The sequence below is a fragment of the Vipera berus genome (genome assembly GCF_964194415.1).
Source record: "Vipera berus genome assembly, chromosome: 9".
NCBI lineage: Eukaryota > Metazoa > Chordata > Lepidosauria > Squamata > Viperidae > Vipera > Vipera berus.
In genome coordinates, this window is record NC_138212.1 from 1,864,419 (window position 1) to 1,885,990 (window position 21,572).

Below are 21,572 nucleotides of genomic sequence, written 5' to 3' on the forward strand. Positions count from 1 at the left end.
CTTCCGCAAGACCCTCCGGTTGGCAAACGCAAATCCCCCTTGCCTTGAATGAGGCACCGCTGCGCATGCGCGAGAAGCAGCGACTCTTGGGTAGCGTAGTTTGCCTCGTCCGCCCCCCAAAGGCTCGTTTCTCCCTTTCTATTAAAAGGGAGGAGGAGGGAGGGGAGGTTAGGCGCGGGCCGCAAGGCACCCTGGGTAGAACGGCTCTGACGATCGAGCGGCGTCACGCGGTGCAACCGGTCAAGGAGGCGCGGCGTGCAAAGGATTCTGGGAGGCGTAGTTATCCTGCGAGAGAACGTGCGTCGCCGCGGGGAATTCTGGGGAGTCTGGAAGCGCCTCCATTTTATAACGTTAGGGGAAAATGTGAGGGAAGTTGCGCTGTTCTCCTGAGGAGAAGGAGGGTCTTTGGCGTGGGACCGGCTGGATTATTTTTCCTCAGGAAATATTTCTGACAGGGTTAGGGTTGTCCTTTTTCAAATATTTGGCCGTTTGGTATTTGGTTAAAATAAGCTAATTGAATAAGCTAATTTTTTCCTCAAAAGAAAAAAAAAGGAATATGTCTGACGGAACTCATTTAAACGACATGATATATGCCCACAGCTATGGTGAGAAATTGAAATACAAAGAAAGAAAAGACATAAAAATGCAAATACAAATACAGGTAGTTCTTGACTTAACAATAGTTCCTTTAGTGACCGTTGAAAGTTACAACGGGTGCTGAAAAATGTGACTTAGGACCGTTTTTCGCACTTAACCTTTGCAGCATCCCCATGATCAAAATTCACAGACGTTTGGCATCTGACTCATCTTTATGACCGCTGTTGTGTCCCACGATCACGCGATCCCCTTTTGCGACCACCTGACCAGCAAAGTCAATGGGGGAAGCCAGAGTCGTTTTAACAACTGTGTTACTAACTTACAAACCAGTGATTTGCTTCCCAACTGTGGCAAGAAAAGTCGTAAAATGGGGCAAAACTCACTTAACAAATGTCTCACTTAACCCCAGAAGTTTGGGGCTTGATGTGGTCATAAGTTGAGAAGTACCTCTAGCTGCCTTGGGTTATTAGTGAAAATATGGTAATGATGGCAGGATACAAAGAAACACAATTTAAATGAAAGCAAGATAATGCAAAAAGACTGCAATATTTGAATTTTTAAAAAGTGTAAATAGAAAAACTATCCTGCCCTTCCAACTGTATCCCCAACCACAAGCCATGGTTTAGTTCTTTGAACTTGGCTCCTAACATTAATTGTCATTAAGGTTGACTCAAGGTTGACTCAGCCTTCCATCCTTCCGAGGTAGGTAAAATGAGGACCCAGATTGTTGGGGGCAATTAAGCTGACTTTGTAATAATGCCGCTTGGGGTGTGTGTGAAAGCCCTAATAAGCAGGCATATACATAGAATGAAGGCTACTGCTAAGTTTGTAAGCCGCCCTGAGTCTTCGGAGAAGGGCGGGATATAAATGGAATTAAAATAAAATAAATAAATAAAATTAGTTTTTATCTGACTCCTAAAAAATATTCCAGATTCTAAATAGGTAAAAATAGTGCATGCAAGTGGCACCTTCCTAATCAGAGGACAAAGTCCAGAGCAGGCGCACACAATTCATAGAAAGGAAAGGGCTGCATTGATGATTAAAGCACCCAGCTAGAAACAGGAGATGCTGAGTTCTAGTCCCACTTTAGGCATGAAAGCCAGCTGAGTCACTTTGAGCCAATCATCAGAAGACTGGGAGTTCTAGTCCCACCTTTGACATGAAAGCCAGCTGGATGGCTAGGCCAGTCACCAGGAGATGGTGAGTTCTAATTTTGCCATAGCCATAAAAGTCAGATGGGTGACGGCCAGGAGATGGTGAGTTCTAGTCCTGCTGTAGGCACGAAAGCCAATTGGGTGATTCTCATCCAATTGCGCTCTCTCTCTCTCAGCTCCTCCCACCTCACAGGATTGTAGTGGGGAAAACAGGAGGAGGAAGGTGTGTTGCATATGGTTGCAATCTATTTGTAAAAAGAATAAAGGCGGGATACAAATAAATAATAATTGAGAAGTAGCTGGTATCACAATCTCTTTGGCATTTAGCAACGGGGTGCCAGGATGGGTGCTGGCACTCTTTGTGAGGTGTTGCAAGTGCTTGGCAATATATCTTTCAGGGTGTCACTGGCAAATCAGTTTGGCAGTAGCAAATTTCCATTATTGAGTTTTTAGAGAACAAGGTGGGCTGCACCAGGTTGCTTGGCAGGCTGTATGTGGCCCTGGGACTCTCTATTATGTAGGCCTTGTCTAGAGGCTAAACTGTCTACATTTGTTGCAGGATTTATTGAAAACAGACACACACACAAAGGAAAACCAAAACAACAGTAAGGAAAAATCTACTCAAATCTACCCTAGTCCTGCCTTGGTCCATTTGGTCCATCCATTGAAAGTGATACCAGAAGTAAACTAAACAAGCGAAACATACTTAAAAACTGGAAGAAAACTTAGCATTTTGCAGGACCCGGAAAAATGGGGAAGCGGGTTTGGCTTCTTTTTATTTTTAAAAAATCCCCTCTGGGTCCTTTAGAGGGAGGCATTTCTCTGTTGCCAGATATTCATGTTTCTGCTGCTCAGGACCAGAGTTGAGAAACCACTTGTGGGTGCTGCCGGGCTGGGTCGTTAATCATTGCTGCAGAAGTTCAATGGATGCCACTGTGCCTCCAGAAGACAGTGTGGTTCTAATTGTTTTGATGTTGGAATAATCTTTGCATTGGATAGCTTTTGAGGCAGTATTCTATAACTTCCTTTGAAGATGCTCTGGTGAAAAAGCAGAACCAATATAAAAATATACATATAATTATAGTCCTGGATGGTTGTAGAGGGAACTGACCATTTGTTCCATTAAGGCCTAGTTAAGAAAAGTGTATTGGTCAGTTTGATTGTTCTTATATTCTAATTAGTTATCATCACTGGAGGTTTTTAAGAAGAGACTGGAGAGCTGTTTGTTAGGAATGGTATAGGTTGGACTTCCAAGGTCTCTTCCAGCTCTGTTATTCTGTATTCTGCATTCATTTCTTGCCTTTTGTTTGACAAAACCATGAGCATAACCAAATCCTATGTGTAGTGTTGATCCCAGATGGAAAAAAAGTACTGTTTCCCACAAACAATACCTAGCATTAGAAATCTCATTGCAATGTCACCTGTGTTGTATCTATCCAGCTCTATAGCTGATTCAGGAAACCATGATTAAAAGAAATCTTCACTTAATGCTGTGTGTGAACCTGCATGGATCAACAATATTTCTGAACAGTCCAGGTTTGGTGATGTGTGGAGAAAAACTGGCCTTAATTCTTTGCAAAGAATGAGCACCAGGTCCTAACTGTACTTTTTCCTGGCCATCAAGGTTGTGTTTAAGGGCTATAATTCTGTTTTCATATGTCTTAGAGCAGGGGTCTCCAACCTTGGCCACTCTAAGACTTGTGGACTTCAACTCTCAGAATTCTGGGAGTTGAAGTCCACAAGTCTTAAAGTGGCCAAGATTGGACACCCCTGACTTAGAGCCTTATCAACTAATAAGTAAGGGCAGTGCCCATACAACCTGGTTTAAATATTTTTTAAATTACGTGAGCCACCACCCTGGCTCATGTAAGAGTCCTTGCAGCCTTCTCTCCTGGCCAGGGTGCAAGAATTCTGTCTCAATAAAAGTGGTTCAGAGACCCGAATCTCCTTTACATGCAGGCTGTGAGGAACTTAGCCACCATTTGGGGAATTATCTACACTTGGCTGGCTACCTACAACATGCTCAACCAGAAGCAAACAAAGGACTCTAGCACGCTGCATGTTGGAATTACATTATTCGTCCCAGACAATGGGAGAGAAACCAGGATTGAACAATAAGTCTCGTTGCAGGGTCCAAAGTATCATTCCCCATTTAGGAATGAGGAGGGGGCAGGGATAAACATACCCCAGCAAGAATCCAAAGCTGCTCCTAAGCTAATTGGAGAAACCTTTGGAGTGGAATTCAGTTTTCCTTGCACTCCCTCTAGCACCCAAATTTTTGATTACTTGTTCTTCTAATTCCTTTTTACCTACTGCAAACCGACCACACTTTGTCTATGAAATTCTCAATCATCCAGGTCATGGTTATCTCAAAAGTATTTTTCAAAAAGGCTGAAGAACTGAAGAAGCTTCTTGGATGAAAAGTGAAATGTTTTCAAAGAAAAATCCAGTTGCCTTTTGGTGAAGCACCTTTGGGATGACCACACTTGGATTGGGCTTTTCATGATTTTTAGACTGATACAAGACTTCCTTTGTGTGTATGTTACAGTTGTGGGTACTTTGGGTCTTCTGAAAGTCCAACAAAATGGTTGCTAGGGGAGTGGGGGAGATCTCTGTTACCCTGAAGACCCAAAATCCACTTCCAAGAAACCAGATAGCGAGGCTGAGATCTGCCATCCTCTCAACCTTACTTTTGTCTTCCTTCTAGTTAACTGGCAGATTTTTCAAGCCAAGCCTTGAACTGTAGCATTTTTATTTTATAAGGATGCCTCAAGAGCCAGGTCCAGAAGTATCTGTGGATGTCAAGATTGTGATGTTGTGCTTTGCTCAAGAAGAAGATAAGCTAGTCATACATCAGTCTAATAAACTGTTTTAATAAACAGTTTGTGGACTTCACATCAGCCCAGGTTGTTATTTACAAACCATAATGGTAGGTCCACATCAGGCATGTCCAAGCTTGGCCACTTTAAGATTTATGGACTTCAATTCCCAGAATTCCCTAGTCAGCTATGTCCCAAAGCTATGCTGGCTGGGGAATTCTGGGAGTTGAAGTCCACAAGGTTGGATATCCCTACCCTGCAAACAGAGTGCATGAAGAGAATAAACTGTTGTGGCTTCCTGAAAGATTACAAACCCAGCCAGTGTCCCTCTTCCCAGCTGTAAAAACAAATATTTCTGTTTGATTTATTTTCTTTACTCTTATATTTACTTCTCATCTTTTCTCTGGCAGGTCAAGACACAACATCCCGTGCTCCTCTCGTGAGGTAAGTAGGCTGAGAGACTATGGTCACCTGCCTTGAATGAGGGACTTGAACCCAATTCTCTCCTTTTCCTAGTCACATGCTGGTGATGACCTGGAGTTATCTTGCATTGATTGTCAATCTCACTGCTTTAGAACCTGCCTTTGCAAATCTGGGGCTCCAGCTGCAAAGTGGAAGGACGGTTTACTTGCAAGGATTATTCATCATAGTCACCCTATTTATCCATCATATTTATGTAGCTGCTTGTCTCTCGAAAGGTGATTCTGGGCAGTGTACAATAAAAAAACCCATAAGGCAGTGTGATATAAAAAAATCTATTTGTAACTTAACATTATACATGTAGTCCTCGACTTACAACCATTTGTTTAGTGACTGTTCAAAGTTACAACAGCACTGAAAAAAGTGACTTATGACCATATTTTACAGTTACGATATTTGCAGCATCCCCATGGTCATATGATCAAAATTCAGACACTTGGCAATTGGCATCTATTTGTGACGGTTGCCGTGTCCCGGGGTCAGGTGATCACCCTTTGCAACCTTCTGACAAGCCAGTGGAGAGGCCAGATTCATTTAACAACCGTGTGACTAACTTAACAACTGCAGTGATGCACTTAACAACTGTGGCAAGGAAGGTCGTAAAAATGGGGTAAAACTTAACAAGTGTCTTGCTTAACAACAGCAATTTGGGGCTCAGTTGAGGTTGTAAGTCAAGGATTACCTGTATAAATATGATGAAAATATGATAGATATCCAGTCTTTCAGTGCAACAAACACCTGCCTCATCTTTTTTCCCCAGGCCTGTGCAACCCCTGAGATAGACCCAGGTAACTTTCAGCGCTCAGGATGCTTAACAAGCTTGCAAGATCATACCCCCCCCCCTCTTTCTCCAGTGTCTCTTGATCATCTCCCCCTGCGCCAGCAAACCAGGCCATTCTGCCATTTTTCAGCAGCAAACAGGAAGTCCTGGTTAATCATCAACAGGGCAGCCCCACGGTGACAGGTGTGGGCCAAGGACGCCAAGAGATAAGGAAACAGACGGTGCTGGTGGTAGTAGCAGAGCTGGAAGGGACCCACCCTGTAGATAACATGTCGCCTAGCTGTCGCTTAACCTTTTCCAGCCCATCTTCCATATGTTTTGGAAAGGCAACCGGAGGGTTGTTGGAAGAGAACGCCAAAGGCGATGAATCGGGACGATTCTGATGCCCATTTGACTCGGGGATCAGTTCCAGAGAGTTTAATGGGCTTTGGTATCTAGGCGGTGTGTTTTGCATGGTGTGTCTCACCCACAGCACCCACCAGGGATGCATTTTTATTTCAGAGCACACGTCACACCTCCCGGGGAATAACCCTCTTTTTCGAAATGGATATGAAAAAAATAGATGCAAGCTAAATGTGGGGAAAAGGTTGAGCCAGTCCTTCTTTTGCAGCTAGGCTACCCTGCCAGGTGTTTGAGGGGAAAAACAAAACAAACAAATAAAAAAAAACAACTAGCTGTGAAATGTGGGCTGGAAGGCTGAGATACAAATTTGCTATTTTTCCCCCCAAACATGAAGGTAGGGTATCGTCCCTTTGAACTGGAACTGACGTCCGTTTTGTCTCCTTCAACCAGTTGCACAAAGCGAGGGTTTCCCCCTTTCCAGAGTCCTCCGGAAGTTTGAAAGCAAATGGAAAACAGCCCTTGCAGTGTTTTCTACCAGGGGTGTCCAAGCTTGGCAGCTTTAAGACTTGTGGACTTCAACTCCCAGAATTCCCCAGCGAGCCACGGGCAAAGGGATCAAACACAATGTCTGATCTGTCCTCTTCTTGGCCGACATTGTAACTGTCCTGCAGAGGGCAAAGGACGGCTTTCATTGCAGAAACGATCCAAGTTTTGCCAACTGGTAGAATCAACAGCAAGGGCCACAAGAGTGTTTGTGCGTGTGCACCTTAACCTGTGCAAACCCAGCCCTTGTGTTTTGTAGATCACACCTTGGGTTTTACCGGGCTGTGCGAATCTACTCAGCAGTGGCTGATGAAATCAACCATGATGATAATCTGATCCGTTCAGTCGCGTCTGACTCTTGGCGATTCTATGGGCCTGGTCTCTCCATCTCTTCTGATCTTGCACTGCTTCTTTGAGTTGTTCTGTGCTCCGGCCAGTGTCAGCTTTGATAGTGTCCAGCCGCTGTGTTTTTTTTGACGGCCTGGTTTCCTTTTACCACTAACTCTTCCAAACATAATTGCTTTCTCCAGTGAATTTCCCCGCAAGATATGCTCAAAGTAAGTGAGATGCAGTTTCGTGATTTTGCCTTCTAGTGACGTGTTTAGTGTGAACACGCTTCGGTACTTGCTTGTTAGCTATCTTCAGCCGTAGTCAACCATAGAAAGTAACCATGGTCAAGTCAATCATATGTTCCCGAGATGTTTTTAAGCAGTCCTAGCAGAACAAAGCACATTTGATTTATTTATTTTATTTATTTTATTGGTTTTGTATACCGCCCTATTCCCGTAGGACTCAGAGATGCGACTGTCTCTCTTATTTTATTAATTTTTCCAGAGTTTTCTTTCTGTCACACATTTGAATCATCGCTCACATTTTTTTTTGCAAGCTGCAGACCTGCAGTTTCTCCTATCCATCCCTTCTCCCCCCAGCCACCTTGACCAGTCTGGATTCCCCCCACGTATCCCATCCTGGCCAAAAGGATTACTCACTGGGGTTTGATTCAGAGCATTTTATCATGGTAAAGAAATTGTTAAAACTGAGAAACTATCTGATCCTTGTCCACACTTTAACTAGGGATGCTGGGGGTTATTTCCCAGTCCTGGTAGCGCGAAATACAAAATCTGGTATTTTTCCTTCCTTTTTTACTAGGACTATCAAAATATCAGCTTTAGGGTTAGGATTCTCTGGGCTGTCAGATTAGATTCCTGGGAACCAGCTGTGACTTTCCCCAAGAACTCAATTATTTATATGTTTCTTGTTTATTTATTAGCACTTTTAAGTTGCCCTATCATCAGGTGGAGCATAAGAATATACAAACATCCTCTAAGGTAAATATAGTGACGTAGCCCTCCAATACAGAGTAAAATTATTCCCTTGCTTCTAAAATTTCAGTCATAAGGTGCCCTGAGCGACTGGAGATTGTGGTCAAAAGTCAACATGGCGTTGCACACGTAAGAAAGAGACAGAACTTGGGGGGGGGGGGAAATCACCATGGCTACCATCTTGACTTGTTTGACCCCTGGAGGGGCTAGCAAACCTTTGGACGGGGGAAGGTATTCCAAAACATCAGGCTACCATAGAAAAATCCTGCCTTCTAGATCATTTTAAGGCAGTGTTTCTCAACATTGACACCTTGAAGATGTCTAGACTTCAACTCCCAGAATTCCCCAGCCATGATTTTTTTTAAAAAAAAAAAATATCCCTGAGTCCCTCCTGAGTGTTTTTGCCTTTTCAAACCAATCTCCCCAGTTTTGTTGGGTTGTTTTGATTTTTTTTCCAAAGGAACAAATGCGTTTTTTTTAAAACAAACAAACAAACAAATCAGAATGGTTAAAGGGATGAGAAAAAAAGAGATTTCTGATTCTGCAGCTCAGAAAAGAGAGCCCGGTTCAAGCTGTTTCCATTCTTAGCTATTGAAATGAGCCCCATTTTGCCCCCTCCCTGACTCACCGCAATCTGGAAAAAATATGAAAAAGCTCCAGTTGCGCACTTTTGGGGAGAAAACAAATGCCGATGATGCAGGTCCTCGAATTTTTTCTGACAGTAAGAACAAGTACTGGAAGAACTTGCCTCTAGAAATTGTGGGTCCTCCATCAATGGAGGTTTTGAAGAAAAGATTGGACGGCTATTTGTCTGAAATGGTATATGGTCTCCTGCTTGGGCAGGGGGTTGGTCTAGATGACCTCCAAGGTCCCTTCCAACTCTGTGATTCTGTTCTTTGAGGCCGCAGCTTTGCAGGAACCCCTAACTGGAGGCGAGAGACGCCTTCTCTGGAAAGCTCCTGGTTCACACCTGTCCCTTTAAGAGCCCTTCTGCACCCCTCCCTGCATAGACCTGGAAGGGGGAGAGTAAAATAGCCCTCAGGTAATCCCTCCTGGCAAACAGGGCTTGTGTGCTCAAGATAGAGGGCCGCCCAATCCCCCTCCAGAGTGAAACGGCCGGGCCTCTCCCCTCAGCCCCACAGCCACCCAAGGGCAAAGTAATCCATCAAATGGGGACGGGCCTGCTGGCAGCCCATTAACCATTAACCTCGGGGTATCTTTGCGGCCTCCCTGGCCAGCGCCAAGAGGGCGTTCCTGGGTGCTCCGGGCTTGGGTGGCACCCGTTGGTTGATGCCAACCTCTTCATTTCGCCCTTAGGAAGGCAGCTTGGCGCCTTCTCGGTTCCGTCTCTCAGAATGCTGCTGTCCTGGTTTGGTGAGCCTCAGCTCTGGGTTCAAATTCTGATCAACCGCCTGGGCAGCAGGAGGGAAAGTAGCAATGGCCTTGGCTGATCCTAAGAGCTGGTTGTTCTGGGTGGGACGTTGATGGGGGTCTCCGCGGTTGCTGTCACTGAGCAGTCATCCCAGATGCAGGCACTGGCGAACCCATTGTGGCCCCCAGGACTTCATGGGTGCGTCCAGGAGATCACCGAGAGACATCCTGGGTAACATCATCAGTGCACTACCTAGTTTGGTGATGAGACATCTGCGAGAAAACCACTGAGCTCAGAGAGCATCAAGACCACCCCCTCCTCCTCCTCCTTTCCATGAACTCCGCTTCCTCCTAGCACTGATCGTGTTACATAGTTGGGTCATGAGATGTATGCAAGGAAACTACCAAGCTGAGATAGCACCAAAGACCTCACAGTCGCTCTCCTCCTCCTCCTCCCAAACCCCGCTCCCTTCGAGCACTGATGATGTTACCTAGCTGGGTGAGGAAACGTCTGCAAGGAAACCACCCAGCCCAGAGAGCGCCGAGGACCCTTCATTTCAACCCCGAGCTATAAACATTCTCCTATTGATACAGCTACTACCTTTCAAGCCACTTTAATCTCTTCCCTAACATGGTCTCTCCGTGTGTTTTGGGCTAGGACTCCTATTCCCAGGAGGATGGGAGCTGTAGTCCAGCCCCTTTACAGAAGAGAGTCGCAGAAGGACCTCGAGGCTGCTGGGCTGGCACTGCCCCTTCAGCTCGAGCCCAGGAGGGAAAAAAGAGTAGGGCCAGGTGCTCCGAGTCTTATTTTCCCTCCGTGGCTTCTGAGAATCTACCTTCTCCCACATCATCTCTGGCCTCTTTCTCCCTTCCTCCCCCCACCCCCCCCACCCCGCCAAGTTCCCCAAGCCCATCTCTGTTTCCACCCGGCACACGCACGCACGCACGCACGCCTGATTTGTCCTCCAGTCCTGCACCTCGGGAAGGAAGCTGGCAGCCTGGACAGGCGCATCATTATGCTGGCTGGAAGGAAGCTGAGGTCTTTGCATCCAGCCTACCTAGCCAGATACAAAGGCCCGAGTGTTTGGTGTCGTCACCTACCCCCCCCACACACACAACCTCCTCCCCCCCTCCCCGCTCGCCTGTTCTCCGAGGCTCAACAGGCTGGCTGTGTTGATTTAAGAATGTATGGATCTATATAAAACCATTCCCAGCAACCAGGGCCAGGAGACGGATGTTTTCAGGGAACTCTAGTGAGGATGTGAAGCAGGGTGGAGGCAACAGCCCAACAGCACGAAGGTCAGAGAGGAAAACCAGCTGCTTGTCCCAAAGGTGCATTTTCCAGACGCCAACAGGATTTTCTTGGTTTTTTTTTCCTTTGAAAACGTTTCGCTTCTCATCCCAGAAGCTTCTTCAGAACTTACCTCGTCCATGCTGTGACTTTTTGGTGCCAGAGAGGGACCATGGCTGAAGCTGAGGTCTGGGAGTCTAACTTGGGGGGTGGGTGGAAGACCAACCACCCTCTTATAATTAGAGGGCAGAGAAGGTTGGTCACTCGCTCTTCACCCACCAGTTCCTAATGGACACCTAGCTGTTTCTAAAACTGGCTAAAATTTAAATTTTTCTATTTTTTGTACTTTAACGTTTGATTGTACACCACCCAAAGTTCCTCTTTGAGAGAGATGAGCAGCTCAGAAATCTGAAAAATAAATGTATTCGTTGATTTAATTTGTATCCCGCCTTGATTATTTGTATAAACCACATAAGGTGGTGAACATATTTAATACTCCTTCTTCCTCCTATTTCCGCCACAACAACAATCCTGTGAGGTGGGTTGGGTTGAGAGGGAAGAACTGGCCAAAAGGCACGCAGTTGGCTCTTGTGCTTAAGACAGGACTAGAACTCACCATCTCCTGGTGATTAGCCCAATGTCACCCAGTGGGCTTTCACGGCTAAGGCTGGACTTGAACTCCTGGTCACCTGGTTTCTAGCCTAGTGCCTTAACCACTAGATCAAACTGGCTCTCAAAAAATAATAATAATAAAAAAAAACCACAAATGAAATAAAATACATAAATAAAATAAAATAAGCAAGTGTGCTCTCCCCTCTCCTGACCTACCCCCAAGCTCTGGTTTCCCTGCTCCATAAAGGACCGCAACAGGTTCCGCTATTGATCGTGTTAGAGGTATCGGCCCAGGGTGTAGGCTGCTTTTGAGCAAAGCTGCCTTTTGCAATGGACTGATGGAGAATTTGTCAATGCCCATGATGGTGTCCAAGTGGTGCTCCAGCTGTTTGGAGCCAAGGCACCTATGACTATGGGTACCACCCTTGCTTGCCTTTGCCACAGTGGTTCTATTTCTATTTGCAGATCTTTGTATTTCGTTATTTTCTCCAGCTCTTTCTCTTCTGTTCTGCTGTGTTCAGGTATTGCCATGCCCATTATCGTTATTAGAAGTAGTAGTAGTAGTATTAGTAGTAGTAATAGTATAGTATGTGTGTGTGTATGTGTGTGTGTGAGACAGAAATTACACTCTTTGTGACACTTCTGTTTTTACTACTCTGTCCAGTAGTAAATTAAATAAAATGCTAATTTGTATATATATGTTAATTTATTATAAGCAAGAAAGACTGGGTTTTTTCCCTTATCAGTGATCAACTTTGCTGCCTTTTTCACAGATACAGAAAATCAGGCACTTCCCTCTAATTGATTAGACTCTTTTTGAAAGTTTTGTGCTTTTCTTCATTTATGTAGCTGAATACCTCTTCCCTCTCTTTTAAGTTTTTAATAATTGCCTGGAGCTTTATTTCTTTCCTGCTCTTATTTCCCTTTTGGGTGTAAGTTGTTGTTTCAATCACATGATTAAATCATTCCCATTTTTATCTTGGGAATTTGTTGTCAGTATCTCTAATGATAAGGAAAGAAAGAGGGAGGGAGGAAAAGAAGGAAGAACAAGGAAAGGAGGGGGGAGGAAGGAAGGAAGGAAGGAAGGAAGGAAGGAAAAAGAAGGAAGGATTTTCACAGGTGCTTAACTGAGGTTTCTTTGGGTTCCTGTTTTATCGGGGGGGGGGGGGCAACGGTCTTCCTGATTTACTGAATCAGCCCTTTCAGATTTACATCCTCTATTGAGCTTGCTTAATTGAACCGTTCCGTTTTCATGAAGCACAGGCCCAGGCTGGCTGAAGGGAAAGCAGTGAACCGGAGCCACCATCCCATCCGCCCAGAAAGTAACGGAGGCAGCCGGGGCCGGTCTCCGGCGAGCGCGCCAATAGCCACCGCCCCTGCAGAGGAGCATGAAAGGGACCTTTGTAGTCTCAGGCTGGGCATGCCAGGAGCCAGGGAAAGCGCCGGGCGCTGTGCCCTCCTGCCAGTTATTTATAAGGGCCAGCAGGTATTCCACATCCACCCCCAGCCCATTGCTGGAGTCCGTGGCAAAGTCACCTGATCCTGCGTGGCCGCTCTCAGCCTCCTCCCCCCCCCCCCCCAGGCTGAGGAGCCAAAAGTTGGCTGACATCACCCGGTGCCTTCTGGGCTCCGGGGGTCTCCAATGAGGCCAGGCCAGACATGCACGTATGTCGAGAATGTCCCTTTCTAAAAGGCCTGATTCGGGAGCTCCCGAAGCCCCCGTTGGGTCCCGTTCCACATTTTTAACTGGAGTGCCACCCTGCATCTCTCAACCCCCTGAGGAGACTCCAGGGATCCATCCAAAGCTTCTGTCTGTCTATGCCTGCCTGCCTGCCTTTGTTTGGAAAGGAAATGCTGGGCAGGCACCAGGCTAGAAAGTGGGAGATGGGGAGTTCTAGTCCTGCCTTAGCCATGAAAGCCAGCTGGGTGACTTTGGGCCAATCACCAGGAGATGGGGAATTTTAGTCCCGCCTTAGCTATGAAAGCCAGCTGGGTGACTTTGGGCCAATCACCAGGAGATGGGGAATTTTAGTCCCGCCTTAGCCATGAAAGCCAGCTGGGTGACTTTGGGCCAATCACCAGGAGACTGGGAGGCCATATCCCGCCTTAGACACGAAAGCCGGGTTTAAGCCCAAGTCACCTCACAGGGTTCTTGTGGTGGAGAAAACAGGAGGAGGAGGAGGAGGCCGTTATTTATATTAAGCTGAGATTTGGTTCACCCCAAAACGTGGTTTCCAATGTTTTCGCCTCAAAGAAATATAGGCTATGGGTTGTTAGTCAACCTGGTCTTCCTGGTTGACTTACATCCTAATTAAGTTCTGAATTTAGCCAGTTTAGTACCTCAGATGTGGGCCTCTAAAATTCTCTTTTTCTTTGCCACCTTTCTTGTGCAACCTGCTGCTTTTCCAAGATTCAGATTTCAGCTCTTAAATTTCACCAGCGTGTCTTCTGGCTATCACCCTGGCCAGAAGATGTCACACTGTCAGGAACACCCCAATTTTGGGGGGGGGGGAAAGGAATTCTCCAAATAATTATTTGGCAAAAAGACCCATGCCCTCAAAATCAGTTTTTTTTTAAAAAAAGAGAGTACCAATAGAAGAGAATATTTGTAGCTCAGGGTTGAACTGTGGGGACCTTGGTGCTCCATGAGCTTGATTGCTTGCTTGCAGACATTTCATTACCAAACTAGGTAACATCATCACTGCTGAAGGGGGGAGTGGGTTTGTGAAGAGGAGGGGGGGAGGACAGTGATGACTTTGGGGTCTTGAGCTAGAATCCGTGGTGGTGAACCTTTGGCACACGTGCCACTCTCTGTGGGCACGCGTGACATCGCCCCAGTCCTAGGCCTTCAGCTGGGTTTTATAAAACCTTTTCGCTTTAGACTTCCGCCGCTGTGTGCAAAAAAAGAAAGATTCAATCAATTTCAACTTCTCACGGGAAAAAAACAAAGTTGGAATTGATTGATTGAACTTTTTAGTCCCACCCAGTCTGCTGTTACCACCGCAGCCACGCTCACCAATGGGCCACATCCATGCAGTTGGCCACACCCACCCAATGGGTCACGTCCACCCAGCACCCGACGATACATAAGTGGGTTTTGGGTTGCAGTTTGGGCACTCGGTCTCTAAAAGGTTCACCATCACTGAGCTAGATGATTTCCTTGCAGACGTTTCATTACCTAACTAGGTAACATCATCAGTGCTAGAAGGGAGGGGATTGGAGGGGGAGGGGGAGGAGGAGGACGACAATTGTTGAGATACTTGGAGCTCTCTGAGCTTGATGGTTTCCTTGAGACGTTTTATGACCCAACTAGGTAACATCAATGACAGAAGGGTGATGGAGGAGGAGAATTCAGTTCAGATCACCCTCCCCTTTCTTATTTTCACATTATTTTTTGTCAACCTCTGTTTCAAGCCTACCAGAGGTCCATTTCTTGACCTCCTCAGGCCAACATGGAGGATATGGTCTTGGCTGCCTTTGCTGTCTGAGCAAATCCCACCTGCTTCCTTAGAGCCCCAGTACGCTTTCTTCCCCCCCCCCCCCAGCCAGAGGAGCGCATCCAGCTGGCCGAGGCAATTCTCTGGCTTGTTTGCCTTCGTAATGCACCAATGGGAAGGACTCGCCATGGCAAAGCAAACAGATCAAGTTGTATGGAGCAAAGAGCTGGGGAGGAATGGCATCAGTTTGCCACCTCCACCTCCACCTCCACCTGCCAGCCTCAACAAAAGCCTGATGGGTGTGGATCACCCATGGGTGTGGATCAGGATGTGGGGCATCCTGGTGGAGATTGGGTGGATGCGTGGGATCCTCAGCCAGGGGAAAGCTGGTCTGGGAAGTAAGTTCACCTGCAAATACGTCTCAGGTGAGGATGCTAGGGCAGCCAATTCTCACACAGCAAGGCTACCTTTTGCTGTCTTGTTGATTCATGTAGAGCGGGCTTTCCCAACCTTGGCCACTTGAAGACGGGTGGACTTCAACTCCCAGAATTCCCCAGCCAGTCCACCCGTCTTCAAGTGATCAAGATTGGAAACCCTAGTTTAGAAGTTGGTTTTCCATCAAGCAGTGCTCAGCCATTGATGACACAACATTGCAAACCAGTCGATGGAGATAAGCACTCCCCAAAATCTGCTCGAATCTCTGCCTCCAGGTTCCTCACACACTAGGAGACCAGTTTGTTTTAGTGGGTTAAGGCACCAGGCTAGAAAACAGGAGACCGAGAGTTTAAGTCCCATCTTAAAAGCTGGCTGGGTGACTATGGGCCAATCACCAGGAGACAGGAGTTCTAGACTCACCATAGACACCAAAGCCGGCTGGGTTACTTTGGACCACCTTCTCTCAGCCCAACCTACTTCACAGGGTTGTTGTGGGGAAAAGAAAAGGAGGAATGTGTGTTGAATGTGTTTGCCAACTTGAGTTATTTGTAAAAATAATAATGGTGGGGTAGAAATAAATAAATGAAACAAACTTGCCTGCAAGTGCTGCCTATCATGCTTTGGATCCCTGTACTTTTCCACCCATGCCCAGTTCCGCCCGTTCTTATTTTTCTTTCTCAGCCTGCTCTCTCTCCCTCTCCCTCTCTCTGTCTCCTTCCTCCCTCCTCACGTTGCCTGCTTTCCCCCCCGGACTCCGTGTGCCAAGCCCAGAGCTGATTTCAGCATCTTATTTACAGCTTCCATCTGGCCATTGTGGTCTACCCCAGGCAGCACACACCAGGCCTTAGCATAATCAGAGCTTTGCTCAAAAGGGTCCATGGGAAGAAGGAAGGGGTAAAAAAATAAGATGGACTGAAGTGTTTTTCATTTGGAATGAGAACAGAGGGTGACGCCAGGTCGTGGGCTCTGGCAGATAAATTTAGCACTTCTTAAGAATCCAGGTGGCTGTTCTTTCTTCTTTTCCGTCTAGCCTGAACCCCCCTTGAAAAAGGATATTGAAGAAACATTCACCTGGGCCCCAAACAGGATAGAGTCCTTTCTCTCGTCTGAATGAAAGTGTTTTTATTTATTTATTAGTTGAATTTATATACCACCCTATTCCCAAAGGACTCAGGGCGGTTCACAGGGCAGTTAAAACAATACAAAAAGAGAATAAAATGGAATTAAATTAGTACAAGCCCACAATTCATAATAAACCGAAATGAAATTTTTGCTAGTTCAAGGGATGCTTCCGGAGCTGTTGGATCCATGCATTGTAATGACACAGGCAGAACAAAAACAAAAGGAATTTCCTTCTTAGTAGCCTTGCTCCTGAGAACTATCTAAGAGGACAAGTGGAATTGTCCGTACTTTCTAGGCTCCGTCAGGCACACAACCTGAATGTCATACAGCTGGTGCAAAGGCAGAGTGCTGTAAAACTCTGGTTTGGAAGGACTGCAGAGATTTCTTTTACTAATATCACTTAATGTATGGCTGCCTGGATCCCTTAACATACTGAGGTTTGAGAGGTCCTGAGCCTGGTTGTTTCCTTGCAAATGTTTCATTACAAAGCTACAAAGCATCATCAGTGCTAGGTTAAGCCCCCCCTCCCCTCCAGCACTGATGATGTTGCCTAGTTGGGTCATGAAACGTCTACAAGAAAACTACCAACCTCTGAGAGCACCAAAAACCCCACAGTTCTCCTCCTCCTCCTCTTCCTCCTCTCCATAATCCCCTTCCCTTCTAGCATTGATGATGTTACCTAGCTGGGTCATGAAACGTCTGCAAGAAAACCACTAAGTTCAGAGAACACCAAGGAGCCCTCAGTTCAACCTGAGCTACAAATATTCTCTATCAGCATACTGAGGTGTGCAAACATTTTATCCCCCCTTATCGAACACGGTGTTTATGGTATCGTAGTCCAGACGTTTCAAGGCTGCCTCGACCACTCATCCTCTGGACTGGTCACATTTCCATATTGGGTCACTTCCACAGGCAGCAATGCCACCTTTGCCCAATACTGGGGTCCCTTTCATTTTCAAGGCTGCTTTATAAAACTGCACTTCCTCTTGACTGGGTTTGGAAGAAGCATCTTAATTATCGCCTCCCTCCTCCCCCTTTCCCAGTTTCTTGGCTCCGGGAAAGTGAAGTGTTCAATTTAACTTCATGTCAAACAAAAGCAAGTTTGTCTTCCGTGCATACTTCGTGGTCATCAACCTGCTGTGGTTTGGTGTGGTTTTGTTCTGCAATGCAAATGCTCGAGCATCCATTTGTGTGACTCAGGCAGGTGGGAAACGGTTCCAGATGAATGAGGCCCATTCAGTCTGGGATATTCTGGTGGGCCTGGACCATTTTTGAACCAGTTTCTGGCTTCCTTTTGGCTAAGGTGGAGCTGGCCCGTTGGCATCTTACCAAACTAGCTCAGAGAACGGGCATCCCCGATTGGTTTTTACAACTCAGAACGGTAAATCCCAAACCAGGAAACAATATCCTGTTCCTTTGAGGCCTCTGCAGCCACACCTTGCCTTTTATCACTCTGCAAGAGTAGCAACCAGGAAGTTGTGGTGCCTGCGTGCGCCTTCTTCTCCCTGGTTCATGCTGGACACAGGCAGAGAGAGTTTGCAATCCCCAGAAAGCCGTAGCACTTGCAGGTGCTCAATGCGATGCTGAACAGTGGCCTAGGGCTTTGATGACTTGTGGACTTCAACTCCCAGAATTCCTGAGTCGGCAGGGAGGGTTCAGGAGTTCTGGGTATTGAAGCCCACAAGTCATCAAAGAGCCAAGGTTCCCCACCCCTGGCCTAGGGGGACCTGAGCAGAGTAGAATCCAGCCTCGGAATAAGGCTTGTTACCCTCAGCGAGGTCAGCCCATAGATTTATTTTTATTTATTAGTTTTTTTTATCCTGCCTTTATTACTACAAAACTCAAGGCAGTGAACATACCTCATGTGCCTCCCTCCTCCTAGTTTCCCCACAACAACCACACTGAGTTGGGCTGAGAGAATGACTGGCGCAAAGTCGCCTAGCGTGGCTCTCCTGCCTAGGGCAGAACTCATAGGGTGCTAGAGATTGGCCCACAGTCACCCCAATGGGTTTCATGCCTAACGTGGGACTAGAACTCACCGCCTCCTGGTTTCTAGGCCAGCACCTTCACCACTACAACAAACTGGCGCTCTGTCTGGTAGCTTGGTGGTGGCAGCCCTTCTTGCAGGGCAGCCCCAGCTGGAGAACTCAGGGGCCTGGGCCTTTCTGCTTTCCCTTCCCTGGCAAAGGTGGCCCAGAGGAGCGGCAGAGGGCCGGCCTTCTCTCAGGCCAGTCTGCGGTGTTTTCAGCGAGGAGGTGTTGCTGGAATGACCCTGCCCCTCCAGCTCTCCGAATAAAGGCCTCTTTCTGGTCAGTGTTTTAGGCTAACCCTCCTTGGCCTGGACACTCTGAAAAACAGCCCTGCAAAGGAAAGGAGAGAGAGGGTCAAATGGAAAGGAGGAGGAGGAGGAGGAGGAGATGGTTACCTCTCTTCTCACTTGGGAAAGTTTCCCTTGGGGGCAACTGGTGGGCACTGCAGGGACGCTTTGCGCCATCCTGCTCTACCCGTCAGAGTCACAAGAGCGATTTGCCTCTTTTTCAGGCATGGAGCCCTCTGGGTTCCTTTGAGTGTTGCATCAGGCTTGCCTTCATTATGCAGGCTTGGCTGGGGATGAGGGGAGGTGTAGCCCCTCCAAATGTGAAAGGCATACGGCTTCTTCGTGACACAGCTTTCTGCAAAGATTGGGGGGAGGGGTACAGCTACCTTAGGACCTTGCAGCCTAGGAAGTGGGCTTGGCGGCGAGACGGTCCCTCCCTAAATGTTGCCCCAACCTATAACTGGGGGAGGATTGGAACCCAGCCCCCTCCCCCCCCCAGGCCTGCCTGAGTAAAAGGAAGTTTGGAAGCGGCTGGATTGCAAGCTCGGGGTGTAAATTTCACCTTGGGATCTCCTGGATTACAATCAACTCAGATCAGCAGAGCTGGCCCCACCCCACTTCCCATCTGCTGGTGGGGGTCTGAATGGGCCTATTTAACGGACCGGTGTGAGAACCAGGCCCCTGAAGCATTTGGATTGTGAGGCCAACTGAGGCAGAGGGCTGGCTGGGGATGAGAGGTGCTGTACTCCAGTCTACCAAGGAGTAGAAAACCAGATTTTGTAGCATCTGATGTGTCCATGGGGGGGGGGCGGCCCTGCCGTATGTCTTGACCTGGCTGATTTCTGCCTAGCGAGCCAGGAAGCGGGGCGTCCTCTGGTCTTTCCCGGTCCGACGGGGCGGAGGGCGTCGGCCACCGCCCCCCCCCGCCCTCCCCAGGCACAGAGGCCCCTTCTTCCCTCCCGGCCGGGGTGTTGTTTTTTCCAGGAATGTGCGGAATCGCGCTGCGTCCGGCCAGCCGGCGGATCCGCGCACACTGCCTCCATTCAGGCCGGCGCCCGAGACGGCAGAAACCGCACGGCGGGCTGGCTGGCTGGCACCCCGCGGGCAGCGGCCGATCCGCCCCTGCGAGAGCAGCCTTCGCGCCCGCCTGCCCTGCGAACGGCACGCTGGGCTGCCGCTCCCGTCCCCGGCCCTGACGCGTCCTCAGCCCGGCTGCCGGGTCTCCCAGCTCCCTTCGGGAGGGCGCCGGGTTGGGGAAGGCGGAGGTGGCAGGGCCGAGCAGAAGGGAAGATCCGAAAGTCGGGAGCGCCTGGAAGCTTCTCTTCCGCCTTAAAACTCAGCGGGTTAAATTGTATAGTGTTCATCTTGTCTCCGCGAGCTGCCAGAAAACTCCCTTCGGATAAAACAACGCCTTAGGCAGAAGAGAGGCGAATAGACAGCCCCTTGTCTGAGATGGCATAGGCTCTCCTGCTTGAGCGGAGGGCTGGACTAGAAGACCCCCAAGGTCCCTTCCAGCTTCTATTCTATTCTATTCTATTCTATTCTATTCTATTCTATTCTATTCTATTCTATTCTATTCTATTCTATTGGAGACTAGCTCAGGGTTGGAAAGAGGGGTCCTTGGTACTCTCTGAGCTTGGGGGATATTTTTTGCAGATGTTTCATGACCCAACCAGACAGCATCATCACTGCCAGAAGGGAGGAGGAGAAGGATGAGGACTGTTGGGGTCCTTGGTTCTCTCTGAACTTGGTGGTTTTTGTGTAGATGTTTCACGACCCAACTCTGTGAGAGGAGGGAGGGGGTTTGCAGAGAGGAGGAGGAGGACTTGGTGTTCCCTGAGCTTGGTGGTGTTCTTGCAGATATTTCATGACACAGTTAAGTAACATCTTCAATGCAAATCCACTTTCTTTAGTACTGATGATGTTACCTAGTTGGGCAATAAAATGTCTGCAAGAAAACAACCAGGCTCAGGGAGCACCAAGAACCCCACAGTCCTCCCCCCCCGCCCCCACCAGATCTTATTCCCGGAAGAGCAAGAAACCCCACTCGGGACGACGACACACAAACTCAGGACGTGCTTCTGGGACATGCCCCAAGTGTGCTGTGCTTGACCACGTTGTTCCTCCCTGACCCCATTGCCCAAGTGTCGGTGCCCCAGCGAGTTAGTGATTAATCTGCTGTGCAAGGGCAGCAGGTGGGGGTGGGATCTGAAGCCCTGGGTGCCCCCCCTCCAAGAGATGGGCATTGTGTTCGAGGAGTAAACAACCCTGGGTCACAAACTGCCCTGCGTGGGTGGCAGTAAAAGGTAACTGTTGGAAATGTAGCCTGGGCCTTCTTGGAAGGGGGTCTTCAGGAGCTGGATGGGAGCTGAAATTAATAGGAGGGGGAGTCCATTGGACCCCTCTCCAGTTGCTCTTCATAGTCTATTCCAGGGCTGTCCAATTTTGGCAAGTTTTAAGACTTGTGGACTTCAATTCCCAAAATGCCCCAGCCATTTATATTAAGAAATGGGCAATTAACCCACTTTAAGTAGAAAGCTAACAAGTCAGGCAGAAAGATCTTTCTCCCTGAAATGTTGATTCTGTGTGTGTGTGTGTGTGTGTGTGTGTGTGTGTGTGCATGCACGCGCGCAAGTAATCTAAACACAGCACCATTGCTTTCTACAGGTTGTGGCAGCTAACACAGGGATCTCCAAACTTGGCAACTTTAAGACTTGTGGACTTCAACTCCCAGAATTCCCCAGTCAGCATGGATATCATGTCTCTTTGCATGCCCTCACACACAAGGAATGAAAGATAGAATGGTGACCATAAAGTGAGATTAGTTAATGCTTTCTTGGTCAACATATCAATACTGTAGACCAGTGTCTCTCAACCTTGGCAATTTGAAGATGGGTGGACTTCAACTCCTGGGAAGTTCAAATTGCCAATTTTGAGAAACGTTGCTGT

General features: G+C 47.7%; 1 long non-coding RNA gene across 1 annotated transcript; it reads left to right on the top strand.

Annotated features, from left to right (window-relative positions):
• Nucleotides 1-1,745: 1,745 nt before the first annotated feature.
• On the top strand, nt 1,746-5,296 carry LOC308672214. The gene is made up of 3 exons (XR_014027370.1): nt 1,746-1,853; nt 4,981-5,014; nt 5,087-5,296. It is a non-coding gene; the product is annotated as an uncharacterized lncRNA (long non-coding RNA).
• The last annotated feature ends 16,276 nt before the right edge of the window (nt 5,297-21,572 follow it).